The following is a 14,840-nucleotide window of genomic DNA, read 5'->3' as shown; positions in this document are numbered from 1 at the left end:
CAATTTTGTTGAGACACAAGATAAGAAAAAATGCAACAGAAACCATAATCCAAACGTAAAGCTGTGGGGTACAGAGAAGAAGAGCATGAAATGGCAGAATCAGAGCAGGCTTCAGGGACCTCAAAGAACTGGTAGGGCTGGGACAGGTGAGAGCATGGCCCCTGCATTAGGGCCCTGCAAAAAAGGGGACAATGACGCCACAAGAATAAACTTGGAAGCCGGAACCAGGCTTCCAAAGAGACCAGATGGCCTAATCTAGCTTAAGACAATCAGGTACATACACTGATAGGAAATTTTGTTTAAAAAAACAAACAAACAAAAAACTGAAAATTAAACTTGTGTATTGAAATAGACTTCTCATTACATCTCAGGAGGCTGATTATAGGCCAAAATAAAATGACTTAATCATGTCTAAAGCATTCTAATAAAAAAATTATAGTAAGCTTTGTTTCCTAAAATACTGCTTGAGACAAAATGGCAAGTTTATCAACATTAGTCTGTACTTCAGTGAACAAGATAGGTTTAATTTTAATTAATAGCCATTAATCTTTTTTTTTTTTTTTTTTTTTTGCTGTACGCGGGCCTCTCACTGTTGTGGCCTCTCCTGTTGCGGAGCACAGGCTCCGGACGCACAGGCTCAGCGGCCATGGCTCACGGGTCCAGCAGCTCCGCGGCATGTGGGATCTTCCCGGACCGGGGCACGAACCCGCGTCCCCTGCATCGGCAGGCGGACTCTCAACCACTGCGCCACTAGGGAAGCCCAATAGCCATTAATTTTTATGTTAAGAAAAAAAATCTTTGTTTATTAATGAACCTATTAATATATTAGCTTCAGAATTAACTACTATGTTAATAGTTCATTAATAAAGCAATAGTAACTCCTTAAAATTAAGATTCTGAGTCATACTCCCTACTAAAGCTCAGGATGTAGCTTTTTACATATTCTTTATTAAATGTAACCCTTTCCTGGCCTTGGCAAGTTAATCACATTAGCCTCATTTAGGCTGCTAAGTTACAGGTATATCTGAAATGGTGCTTAAACCATGACACTAGAAATTCTAATGCATACACTAATAATTATCATCAAAGCATCTTCTGTTTTTTTTCTTTATTGAATTATAGTTGATTTGCAATGTTGTGTTAGTTTCTGTTGTACAGCAGTGATTCAGTTATACATATGCATATATGTGTATTCTTTTCCATTATAGTTTATTGCAGGATATTGAATATAGTTCCCAGTTCTATACAGTAGGACCTTGTTGTTTATCTATTTTATATATAGCATTGGGTTGGCCAAAAAGTTCCTTTAGTTTTTAAGTAAAAATAAAAGACATTTTTCATTTTCACCAAGAACTTTATTGAACAACGTATTCACTGTTTTGTTCCACTACCTTCTGCCATTTTTCAGGCAACTTCATAATCCCATCTTCCCAAAACTTTCTATTTTTTTTGACCAAAGAACTTTTCCAGGTGCCTTTTATAGTCTTCCAGGGAACTGAAATTTTTTCCATTAAGAGGATTTTGTAAAGACCGAAATAAATGGAAATCTGAAGGTGCAATGTCTGGTGAATACGGAGGATGAATCAGAACTTCCCAGCCAAGCTGTAACAGTTTTTGCCTGGTCATCAAAGAAACATGCGGTTTTGCATTATCCTGATGGAAGATTCTGCATTTTCTCTTGACTAATTCCAGATGCTTTTCATCAGGTGCTGCTTTCAGTTGGTCTACTTGGGAGCAGTTCTTGTTGGAATTAATCCTTTGGTTCTCTGGAAGGACCTCATAATAGAGGACTCCCTTCCAATCCCACCATATATACAACATCCCCTTCTTTGGATGAAGACCGGCCTTTGGTGTGGTTGGTGGTGGCTCATTTCGCTTGCCCCACGATCTCTTCCATTCCACATTATTGTACAGTATCCACTTTTCACTGCCTTCACAATTTGTTTGAAAAACAGAACATTTTCCTTACGTTTCAGTAGAGAATCCCATGAGGTAATATGGTCAAGAAGGTTTTTTGCACTTAATTTATGTGGAACCCAAACATCAAAGCAATTCACATAGCCAAGCTGGTGCAAGTGATTTTCAATGCTTGATTTGGGTATTTTGAGTATGTCAGCTATTTCCTACGTGGTATACGTTGATTGTTTTCAATTAATGTCTTGATTTGAACGCTATCAACTTCAACTGGTCTACCCAACAGTGGAACACCGTCCAGCCAGAAATCTCCAGCACGAAACTTCGCAAACCACTTTTGACACGTTCGATCAGTCACAGTACCTGCTCCATACACTGCACAAATTTTTTGCGTTTAAGTTGCATCTTTACCTTTCTTGAAATAATAAAGCATAATATGCTGACAATGTTGCTTTTTCTTCCATCTTCAATATTAAAATGGCTACGCAAAAATTCACCAATTTTGATTTTTTTTTTTTTAATGCACGCTGATATGACAGCTGTCACAATACAATCTAACATTGTTTTGAATGAAGTTAAAGACAACTAAGTGCTACTCGAGCCAGCTTACGAGAAAACCAGATGAACTTTTTGGTCAACCCAATAGTTTGTATCTGCTAATCCCCAAACCCTAATTTATCCCTCCTCCACCACCCCCACTTTCCCCTTTGGTAACCACAAGTTTGTTTTCTATGCCTGAGTCTGCTTCTGTTCTGTAAGTAAGTTTGTTTGTATCCTACTTTAGATTTCACATATAAGTGATATCATGCAATATTTGTTTTTGTCTGGCTTACTTCACTTAGTATGATAATCTCTAGGTCCATGCATGTTGCTGCAAATGGCATTATTTCATTCTTTTTTTTTTTTTTTGGCTGACTAGTATTCCACTGTGTATATATACCACATCGTCTTTATCCATTCATCTGTCGATGGACATTTAGGTTGATTCCATGTTTTGGCTACTGTATATAGTGCTACTGTGAACACTGGGGTCCATGTATCTTTTCGAATTACAGTTTTCTCCAGATATATGTCCAGCAGTGGGATTGCTGGATCATATGGCAACTCTATTTTTAGTTTAAGGAACCTCCATACTGTTTTCCATAGTGGCTGCACCAATTTACATTCCCACCAACCGTGTAGGAGGGTTCCCTTTTCTATACACCCTCTCCAGCATTTGTTATTTACAGACTTTTTAATGATGGCCATTCTGACCAGTGTGAGGTGATACCTCTTTGTAGTTTTGATTTGCATTTCTCTAACAATTAGTGATGTTGAACATCTTTTCATGTGCCTATTGGCCATCTGTATGTCTTCTTTGGAGAAATGTCTGTTTAGGTCTTCTGCCCATTTGATTGGGATTTTGTTTGTTTGTTGTTGTTGTTATTGAGTTGTATGAGCTGTGTGTATAATTTGGAAATTAAGCCCTTGTAGGTTGCATCATTTACAAATATTTTCTCCCCTTCCAGAGGTTGTCTTTTTGTTTTGTTTATAGTTTCCTTTGCTGTGCAAAAGTCTGATTAGGCCCCATTTGTTTATTTCAAGCATCTTCTATTTTGTCTAACACACAGAGCATGAATATGGTAGCGCATTTTTTATAATTTTAGTATAAATATGGGTTTTTCTTACCATCTCATATAAACATGCATTATTCTATAGTGTCTTCTTTCCCTCGGCCCTGCCACTAGCTATTAAGAAAAAAGTACGGCATATTCCAGATGTCCCTCTTTCATACAATCTTCTTTCAATCCCGTGCTAGAAAATGGAAGGGCACATAAGCAAAGTATTTGTTTTCTAGAAGCTTACAACCTACATTATTTCAGTCAACGTAAAACTTCCAATGATCAAGCAGTCTGTACAGACTTGACTGAGGTAGTACAAGAAGAACAGGGATCTCACTAAATGTAAAGAACAACCCTGGGCTTGTAAACAGGGGTAGTTACGATGAAGAGAAATTACTTTCATTTCATCATATAGTTTCTGACTTGTTAAAGTGCTTAAAAAAAAAAGTTGGGCAAAAAGCACTAACAAAAGTAAGAATTCCAGTCAAGGGGGGAAAAGAAAAACAAAAAAAAAGAGATACAGAGCTGAAACATTATCTTTTTACTACTATATTTTATAAGAATAAATATGTCCACTAATTACAAACATTAATAAATCTGAAGTATAAATTACTATTCACCAAAAAATGGATTTCCAGTTAGAGAACTAAGTAGCTTCTTGAAACCGCAAACTGCCTGCATATATGAAGACTGTTTGATAGTCCCATATGTAATTATCTTAAATTATTCTGTGTTATTTGTGAAAGAAGTCTATTTACATGTACACGTGAGAGGGGATACTTTTGGAAACCTGCTCCTTAGCCAATCAAAGCCTACCGTATGACTAAAAATATTTTTATGAAATGAAATATTCTGAAATAATCAGAAACAAAAATCAAAAAATGTGTACTGAGTATTTTGTTTATTGTTCTTCCATAACACAAACTGTAGCATATTTAATTATCAAACGCAGTTTTGATCTATGTCTAAGGAAATTATGCCTATGTTCCTCCAAAGTCTGAGGAGCGATAATAACGCACAAAATAATAAGCAACTCAGGAAACGGTGGCAATAACATTCTTTAAAAAATACGGTTCATAAAGAAATATATTACTGTAGCAGAAGAATTCAGACATCAGCGAGAGTTCAGTCTAAAAATCCTGAGACAATAAAAATGTGCCTTTAGTCTTCATAAACGACCATGGAAAAGACAATTCATTTCCTTTTGGGGTGAATGAAATCGGGACAATGTCCAGAGGCAGACAAATCACCTGCACTCAATTCAACAACTATTTCCTGATACACACTATGAGCTGAGCACTGGATATTCAAAAGTGGGGAAAAAATAGGTGCTAAACATTAAGATTTGTCTAGCCTAAAAACAAAGAGAAAAATTAGCTTGAGTCCTAGTGAGTTCTGTTCAGAAATCTGAACAAAGTACTGTTTTATCAGAAATGAAAACCAAGTATTCTTCATCTAGATTTTTTTCTAGTCCTGTGACTCAACGGAACACTCACCTTCTCCAGAGAGCACAGATCCTTGGAAAACATCATTGTGCCAGGTCCTCAAGGCTGCCACCTGTTATGGACTGAATTATGTGTCCTCCTCCCTGCCCCGCACCAGTTCATATATTTATGTCCTAACCCGCAGTACCTCAGCATGTGACTGTATTTGGAGATAGGGCCCTTAATGAAGTAATTATGGTAAAATGAGGTCATATGGGTGGGTCCTAATCAGACATGACTGATATCCATATAAGAAAAGGAAATTAGGACACAGACAGGCAGAGGGAAGGCCATCAACAAGCCAATGAGAGAGGCCTTAAAAGAAACCAAACTGATAGCCTGAGGAACTGTGAGGAAGTAATTTCTGTTGTTTAAGCCGCCCAGTCTATGACACTTCGTTATGGTGGCCTTAGCAAATTAACACGCCACCTCTCAGAGCCTCCTATCTTAAGTTCTACCATTCTTGTCCGCTTAAAACAAAAACAAAAAACAAAGCAAACAACCCCCCCCCCCGCCCCGCACCGCAAAAACCGCAAAAAACCTCTCTTCAAAAAGTAATGCATTTATCCTCCTGGACTAAACCCAGCCACCTTCCTCTAGCTAAGGAAGAAAGCTTGATGGCAAACAGCAGTTAGTTTGAATCTTTATCACGTCCTTTTATTCTACTCAATAAGTATTTACTGAGGAACTTCTATGTGCCTAGTGTCCTCTGCTATCCTGTGGCTGATACACATGGATGAGAGGCTAGAAAATGAGGCACGAAAGATTAAACCGAGAGAATGTATGCCTTCCTTACACCAGTGTTTTTAGAAGTATGACCAAGAGAACTGCTGAAACAAAATGAGATAGCCTGGGGGCAACAGCAAGAGGGAGAGCTAATGGGAGCAGCAGGGAGGGAGAGGAGAAAGCAAGTCCCAGCCAGTGCCTGTGGCCTGCCAGCTGCTTGTCACCTGTTACCTCATGTGACTTCCTTAACTACTGGAGAACTAGATATTAGCATCCCGTCGTACATGAGAAAACCAAGGCACAGCATGATGAAAATGTACAACTAGTTCAACTGCAGAACCAGATTTTCATTCTGGTCTATACTCCCAAGTTTTCATTATGTAAAGAATCATACAGGAGTTAGGTATGCTGCGAAATAAATATGTAAATAATGAACTGTTAGAAATAGGTTATTAAGAGATGTGAAAGGATTCAAGATACAAACAATATTTATTGAATACCTGCTGCTCTGCTTTAATATCTTCTACCTGAAATAAGGCAGCAGCATGTTAAGGTCCTGGAACAGTAACTGATACATAATAGATAAACCTTACCTGGCAATTACTACTATTACCACCTCACTAAATCTTCCCAACAACGCTGGGAGGCAAATACAGTTTCCCCCATTTGAGACAGAAAAGGAACGAAGCTCAGTAAAGTTAAGCTAACACTCACAAGGTCAGAGAGCTATGGGGGGAAGTGACGGGGAAGGGAGGCGGGGTGCAATTTTGAGTCCGAGAACTAAAGTGGACATCTTAAAAACACTTATGCTTTGATGATCCTTTCTCGTGTTAACCGAGAAGGTAGTTCTTCTCCTTATTGAACTGAAATGCTCCACAGGAATTTTAACGAAACTCCTCAGTTCCTAAAACTCTCTCCTTCTACTTCTTCTGGGCTGCAAACAACAAGAATCAAAAGAACTTCAATGGTAGGAGGCAAAAGAAAAATTTTAACAGGCTGCCCCAATGGCCAGTGATGATCCCAGATGTGGGCAGAACAGACTGCCTGTGGACACACGTGAGCCCGCGTGCATGCAGGTAGCGTGCAAATCTGGATTGCTTGAGTGAGCTGCTGCACACAGAAAACTGGGACCTAATGTGTTTGTGAAAGTTGGGCTCAGACTCACTTCCTAACTGTGGCCAACATACTTAAAAGAGGGCTCCCAGGCCATTCTGGTAAGGGAAGAAGTCTCAGCTAAAACTGAGCAGTGAACAAGGAGAAGAAAATTCTGGGCAACATGAAACAGCTGCATGGACAGAGGGACGGGCAGGCAAACAGTCCAGGCTTCTGCCAGCCAGACTGGTGCTCACCTCTCCACCAGCATCTCTGTCCTGTAATGCAGATTACAGATCTGTGTCTCCCACCAACTCCAAGTCCCTCAAGACACCCGGGTACACAGGGGGCTCTCAATATATGTTAGCTAACCAACAAATGAATGGAAAAGCAAGCAAAAAAAAAAATTTTTCTCTTTTAGATTTGATGTCTAAAAAAAGTTCTTAACACATTCTTTATCAGATTCAACCCACCCCATAACTCAGGTATATATCTTAGTTTAGACATCATACTCTAAAGTTTCAGAAAATCAATTCCAGATCTGTTATCCCTGACACTCTTATTTTAAATAAGTATGATTTTACTATAAGAAAGACACAGAAAATTTACACATTTCCTATATAAGTTCTACTTCAAATCCAAATGCAGTTGAGTGATTTTACTTTATTCTCACCAACCAGGAATAAAGAAGCATTATTTCTCACCTTTCCTTTCTGCACTGACTCCTCACTCTGCATTTTCTAATATAGTAAACAATACAAAAGAGGAAAAGCAAGTTTGTTCTTCACAGAGGGAGAGACTTAAAACGTACGGACTGTACTTTCCCCAGCCCAACCCCCTTTTTGCTCCTATGGATGGATGAAACTCCTCCCACCATCACCAAGTACCTTAGAAGAAAGAGAAAATGAGGATAAAGGAATATTCAAAGGGCAACCAAAGAATTACAGGAGCCAAGTAGTGATTCTATTTTACAGATGAAGTTAAGTTACTTGACTTAAAAACGTGGCAGAATTCAATGTATTTCTCAAATCTCCCGACTTACTTTTCTGTCCGTTCAAACTTAATAATCATAACTGTGGCTGAAAACATCAAATGTTACTTCTCAATCTCCTTTCTCTTCACATCTGTTACAGCCCAACACTGATGAAATACTATCTGCTCTTTCCAGTGTAACATTATCATGAATGGTCTGAGACAATAAACCCTCTAGGTTTAGGACCAGCTCCTCTTGCCACATAGCATGGTTATTTTTGTAGCAGAATGGAAAAATAAATTATTGGTGACATTTCTGGGTTTCTAAAAGCCCTTTATATAATATCAAAGGATTATCCTGCAGAGTAGTTGCAGATTGATAATCAACATCCTCTCTGAATCAAGAAAAGAAAAAAAGTTCCTTGAAAATTCTAGCTACTTTTCTGAAACAGTTCTTGCCAATGATTAAGTAAACAACTAATTTCATATGCTTCACAGGTAACCAAACTTAAGGATTTAAGTAATAAGGTGATTCATGAATGAATAAAAATTCCCCAAACATTTTACCCACACACTCATTTATACCTAGAAACCTTAAATTTTCCATTGGTGCATAATTTTTAATGCACATGCCAACTTCAGGCAATGGCTAAGGTATAGAGTGACAAGGGAATGGTTAGATCCAGATAACAAATCTGAGGTTGCTAAATGGGGAATCCCAAGTTGAAGGTACTGATATGGCCCTTGTCTTCAGTATTTTAGAGCATGAACCTTACAGACAAACTTGTACAGAGGTGACCATACGACCCAGCAATCCCACTACTGGGCATATACCCTGAGAAAACCATAATTCAAAAAGAGTCACGTACCACAATGTTCATGGCAGCTCTATTTACAATAGCCAGGACATGGAAACAACCTAAGTGTCCATCATCGGATGAATGGATAAAGAAGATGTGGCACATATATACAATGGAATATTACTCAGCCATAAAAAGAAATGAAATTGAGTTATTTGTAGTGAGGTGGATGGACCTAGAGTCTGTCATGCAGAGTGAAGTAAGTCAAAAAATGGTCATGAAGAACCTAGGGGCAAGACAGGAATAAAGACACAGACCTGCTAGAGAATGGACTTGAGGATATGGGGAGGTGGAAGGGTAAGCTGGGACAAAGTGAGAGAGTGGCATGGACATATATACACCACCAAACGTAAAATAGCTAGCTAGTGGGAAGCAGCCGCATAACACAGGGAGATCAGCTCCGTGCTTTGTGACCACCTAGAGGGGTGGGATAGGGAGGGTGGGAGGGAGGGAGACGCAAGAGGGAAGAGATGGGAACATATGTATATGTATAACTGATTCACTTTGTTATAAAGCAGAAACTAGCACACCATTGTAAAGCGATTATACTGCAATAAAGATGTTAAAAAATAAATAAATGAAAAGAGGTGACCAGTATAAGGAGATACCCTCATAAATGGCAAGCCTCACTCTGGTGGCTTTATATGTACTAACACTTTTATACACAGAAAAACCACTCACACTTACATAAATCTTTAATCTGGAAAAAGGAGCACAACTAGGGCATATATAAATCAAATCAACTTTTAGTACTTTACTAAACAGACAGGGCTCTTTCCAGGTGACTGTCGAGTGATTTATAACTAAAACCACTGAAGGCTGGAGAGGAGTATGGAAACAAGTACATCTTCTGTGGTATCTCTTTTAATCCAACGTCTTGAGTAAGGTATGTAATGCTATATAGCTGAGGGGACATTAAGAAGGAAGCCCAGCAAGGTTTGAGACACATCTTATGAACCACAGAACTGGTGTTGGGTCCTCAGCTGGTGCCAGCTCCATTACCACATCTTGGCTACCCTAGCTTGAGGGGCAGAGAGGCCCTATTTAGAAAGAGCTAAGCAACTTAATAACGTATAAAGTGCTCGGCACATAACTCGCATAATACTCAGAAGATCCTCTAACATAGGCAACATCATAGTCCTAAATTCTGGATTAAGAATCTTCAGGAGCAATTAAGTAATTAACCTAAGGCCAACTAAATGGGTGACAAGATTCATACCCAAGTACTCTCACTAGAAATGCTGTGCCTTTTGTCATATTTTATTGTATATTACCAACCTAAATACCAAAAAGAACCACATCTGAAGATCAAAAATCAAATCTAATACTCCCCAGGATATGTACGGAGCATGAGAACATTGGACAAGTGAAAAGAGTTACATCCATAGAGTTTCAATTAATAAAATGGACCAAACAATTATTTCAGACTAGATGGAAATGCTGTTTTAAGGAACAGAATATTTGTTGGAAGATAAACAGTAAGTAGCAATCTGATGGTTTAATTTGTGCCAAACTGAGCTGCCTTTAAGATATTAATAACAAACAACAAGGTCCTACTGTATAGCGCAGGGAACTATATTCAATGTCCTGAGATAAATCATAATGGAAAAGAATGTTTTTAAAATGTGTATATATATATATATATATATATATATATATATATATATAACTGAATCACTGTGCTGTACAGCAGAGATTAACACAACATTGTAAATCAACTGTTCAATTTTTAAAAAAGATATTAATAAAGCTATTAACAGCAGGAATCAACGGGAATAACTGTTGCTGTTCCTCCAGCACCTCTCCATTGACCAGCACAGAAGACACAGCCAATAACATCTTTTCAGTCCAGCTTCTCAGACACATATACATCCATGGAAACACAGGCAGGCTGTTCTAGATTGTGTCTATGAATTTTATATTTTACACTTAAAAATGCCATCAGTTTGGCAGTGGGTTCCATGGCACGAGAAAGGATTAAGAATCTGTGCTGTTGATAATCAGATATTTATTACAAAGCAAAACATCTGTAAGTCCAAGTTTGTAAACCTGATGAGTTTCAAAGAGTGTGTAGGAATATAACCACTTAACTTTGGTTCAGTTTTGTGCTCAAAGGTTGGGCAAATGTGATTTTCTAAGAAAAGTTGTTACATATGACAAAAGTGGGTTACTAATTTAGAAAGACAGACTACAATAATTGTGTGATAAAATCATATAATGTAATGTGCATAATTTAATCCTTATCAATGATTCAGAAGTCATTTCTAGATCTGACATCTTCTCAATATTATTACTATGAAAATCAACTATCAAATCAACTATCATTTTTCTGTAGAAGTGAAGAATAGCATTCTACTCAATAGAATGCTAAATCCCAAAAAAGTGTGCCCCACTGTTTTGGTAATGATTGCTTATGGAAACTTACTTATATTCTCTCTTGGTCTCCTTCTTAAGGAGCAGTATGAACAGTACAGGAGAATCCTCTAATTTTAGATTAGAAAAGAACCTCAGAGATCCTCAAACACTCTCCTTTGCCCTCCTCCCTCCACAAGATAAAAATGACTCCAAAAGTCAGCCAAATTTTAATAAATGCCTAGTATGTGCTTGACACCTTTCAAGGAACTAGAGATACAGTGTTGAACAGGACACATATTTCATCCTGCTAATCCTGTGTTCTATTAGGTCACAATGCCAGGATCGTAGAAACAAAGGAAAGAAATCCAAGAGAAAATGCAGAACAGGGAGACAGAGGACTCAGAAAGAGAAAACTTGCACAATGCTTTGAGGGGAGGGTACATCTCTTTAATTTACCATCGCCAACCTTGTCTGTAATCGCTCCTCAGACAAAATAAGCCATAAAATGAAAATAAAGTTATTGTAAATCTGATGATGATAGAAACTAAAACAGAATGGGTACGTAAGTCCTCTGCTCTTTTCCACAGAAGCTCCCAACACCCATGCACACACTGTGTGCACACACACTGTTCACTGTGAAACATCTTCCTAACTTCCTATAGAAAAGTCAAATTTTCCAGAGGATTTAGAGTTTTGAAAGAGATTCCAATTTTCTTATTATTGGCCGCCAAATGGGTCTGATTCTTGGTCTACCCAGGCACAGGGCAATGCCCCATGTTCCTTCCTGCTCATCATTTCTACAACGTTGAAGGTTGAAGCACAGCATTAGTTTAACACCAGGTTGTAATTACCAAAGGGAAGCAGTTGAAGCTAATGCTCATAGCTCAGCCGACCTGGTTGAACAAAGTGTAGAAAAGCATTCCACGGCTTCCACCTAACAGGTCCCATTGTTTCTCCACAGGGCTCTGATTTCTGGCCAACTCTTAAAACAAGCCTCACTGGAGAATGATCAACCAAACCAAAATTTAAACATGTTTTTAAATAGATTTTTTGTCTCTCCCCGGTCAAGAGAAATGGAATATATATAATTTCAACAGGTATTTACCCATTAACTAATCCCAAAACAACGGAATGGGTTAAAGTGTGTACTTCTGCTATAACAACAGAAACACTTATTTTGACTCTGAAGTTTTTAGGTTACATCAATTAACCTGGAAAAAGAAGAATGGTTTCTCAAATGATGGAACATTAACTTGGATGTTTCACTTTGTCTCTTCATATGCTTTTTAAATCTGGGGGTCTACATGAAACCTTTCCCTGTAACTTTTGAAAATGTTTCATAAATTACTATGGAAGCATGGAACATAAAACTCAAGGCATCTGCTTAAGCAATTTTTATATATAAATTCTTCAAAAGTTAATGATGAGGTTAAAAAAATTTAAGAAAAACCAGGGAAGTATACAATGAAAGGAAAAATTTGCTTCACATGGCATGATCTCAATGTGTATTGAGGAGGCAAATTCTGCCAAACTTTCACTGAAATTGTTCTAACAGGCCTCTTCATTCTAATAGCTACCACGTAGTGAATGCCCACTGTGGCGTACACACCTTACATAGCATTTCTCTTAATTCTTCCCTCTGCCACATCAGGTAGGCATTCACCTATGTGGCAAGAGTTTGTAGAAGCTACACGGAAGTAGCCATGGTGGAATACGAAGGCAAAAGCCTTTTCAAGTGATGTCCATGTTCTTCCTAGCTTGCCCTCTTTTCCCACAGCTTCAACCCTAATGACACTAATAGATGCTTTTACATAATGGAAATAATGGTGATAAGTGGATAAGGCTAAATTAAATTCCCTCTCACCTAAATCCACTTTCTCACAGGTGGGGGAAAAAAAAAACCCACAAAAACTTAGCCTGTATTTTCTCTCAAGTTGAAAATGTCAGATCGCATTTTCCTCAAACCTCCCCCAGCCTCCCACCAAAAAGTAAAGCACAAAACACACACTCACACTACAACAAAGAAAAGCTTACTATCTCAGAGAAGGTTCCACTGTTCTCCTGCCCTAGTCCACACTATCTCTAAAGCCCACAGGGTCAGTCCTTCCCAAACTAAGAAAACACAGGCTGTGCTGTTGACAGTGAGTCACAGCAGAGCTGTCTCAACTCCACCTTTGTCTTTCTATAAGATCATCTGCTCATTACTAACATTGGTATTTTGTCAACTTGATCAAGTTTATCAATTTATCTTTCAAGCACTTATAGCTACTGAAGTATGGAATGAATGCTACAACCAAGAAATTCCCCACTGACTCGGTTTAGAGTGACTGTAATGCCTTTAATCATTTACTTGCCTCTCTCTTCAATTTTCTTACAATAATGTACCATCTCATGTATGAGTAGCTAGGATTTTAGTATTAGAGATGCACAAGTAGACACACCACACATCCACACTCACACTGTCAAAAAGCAATGTAACATGAAGTAAATACAGTTAATCCTTGAACAAGGTGGGCGTCAAGGGCACCGACCCGCCTCACAGTCAAAAGTCCACAAATAACTTATAATCAGCTCTCCTTATCTGTAGCTCCTCATCCGTGGACTCAACCAACCACGCATCGTGTAGTACTGAGTAGTTAGTACTGAAAAAAATCCACGTATAAGTGGACCTGCGCAGTTTCAACTCATGTTCTTCAAGGGTCAACTGTATATCCATCAAAGTAGGCTCTGTCACTGACTTAGAGATCACATCATAGTGGGAAAAAGGTCAGTGAGTTCAGAAATGCCTGGGTTGCAATCCTGGTTCAACTCAGGGCCTTAGCTTCCTCGTATGTAAAGTTAGGATGGTGAAAACCAGACACGTAAATAAAGCATTTAGCAGAGTGCACAGCATACGCAGTAGTTATTACCACCATCAACACAGGCACCGAGACAGGCTGGGCCATTTTTCCCAGCTGTGCCACTGTTTGCTGATTAATAGTTAGGACTAGTCACTATCTTTCCCTCCCTCCTCTTTTGTAATAGCTTTATTGAGGTGTAATTTACATACCGCAAAATCCATTCTTTTAAAGTGTCTGATTCAGTTGGTTCTTAGTATATTCAGAGTTGAGTGACCATTACCACTATTTATTTCCAGAACACTGTCATCACCCCCAAAAGAATACCATACCACTAGCAGCAACTCCCTAATACTCTCTCCCCCAGCCCCCGGCAACAACTAATACATTATCAGTGTCTATGCATTTGCCTGTTCTGAACATGACATATAAATGGAATGACACTGTATATGGCTTTTGTGTCTGGCTTCTTTCACTTAGCACAATATTTTCAAGGTTCATCCGCTTTTTAGCATGCATAAGTACTTCATTCCTTCTTATGGCTGAATAATGGTCCATTTTATGGATATATCACAACATGTTTATCCATTCATAGGCTGATGGACATTTGGGTTGTTTCCACATTGGGGTTATTATGAATAGTGCTGCTATGAATATTCATGTACAAGCTTTTTTTGTGTATAAACATATGTTTTCTCTCCTCTTGGGTATTTACCTAGTAGTGGAATAGCAGAGTCACATGGTAAATGACTCTCTATTTAACCATTTGAGGAAATGCCAGACTATCTTCCAAAGCAGCTGTACCATTTTACATTACCACAGGCAGCGTATGAGGGTTCCAACTGTTCCACATCCTTGCCAACACTTGTTCCTACTTGTCTCTTTGACTAAAGCCATCCTAGTGTGTGTGAAGTATACTGCGCTGTGGTTTTGATTTCATTTCCCTGATGGTTAAGTGATGTTCACCATCTTTTCATGTACTATTTGGCCATTTGTACA

The 14,840-nt window shown here is 38.5% G+C and overlaps 1 protein-coding gene across 9 annotated transcripts in view; it reads right to left on the bottom strand.

The window, feature by feature from the left end:
* Positions 1 to 14,840, bottom strand: part of FNDC3B (fibronectin type III domain containing 3B) — a 468,247-nt gene that overhangs the window by 147,552 nt on the left and 305,855 nt on the right. The gene's annotated exons all lie outside the window — the stretch shown is intronic.

Source organism: Stenella coeruleoalba (assembly GCF_951394435.1).
Source record: "Stenella coeruleoalba genome assembly, chromosome: 5".
NCBI classification, from domain to species: domain Eukaryota; kingdom Metazoa; phylum Chordata; class Mammalia; order Artiodactyla; family Delphinidae; genus Stenella; species Stenella coeruleoalba.
The sequence above is the reverse complement of the archived record's forward strand: the minus strand, read 5'-3'. Positions and strand labels throughout refer to the sequence as shown.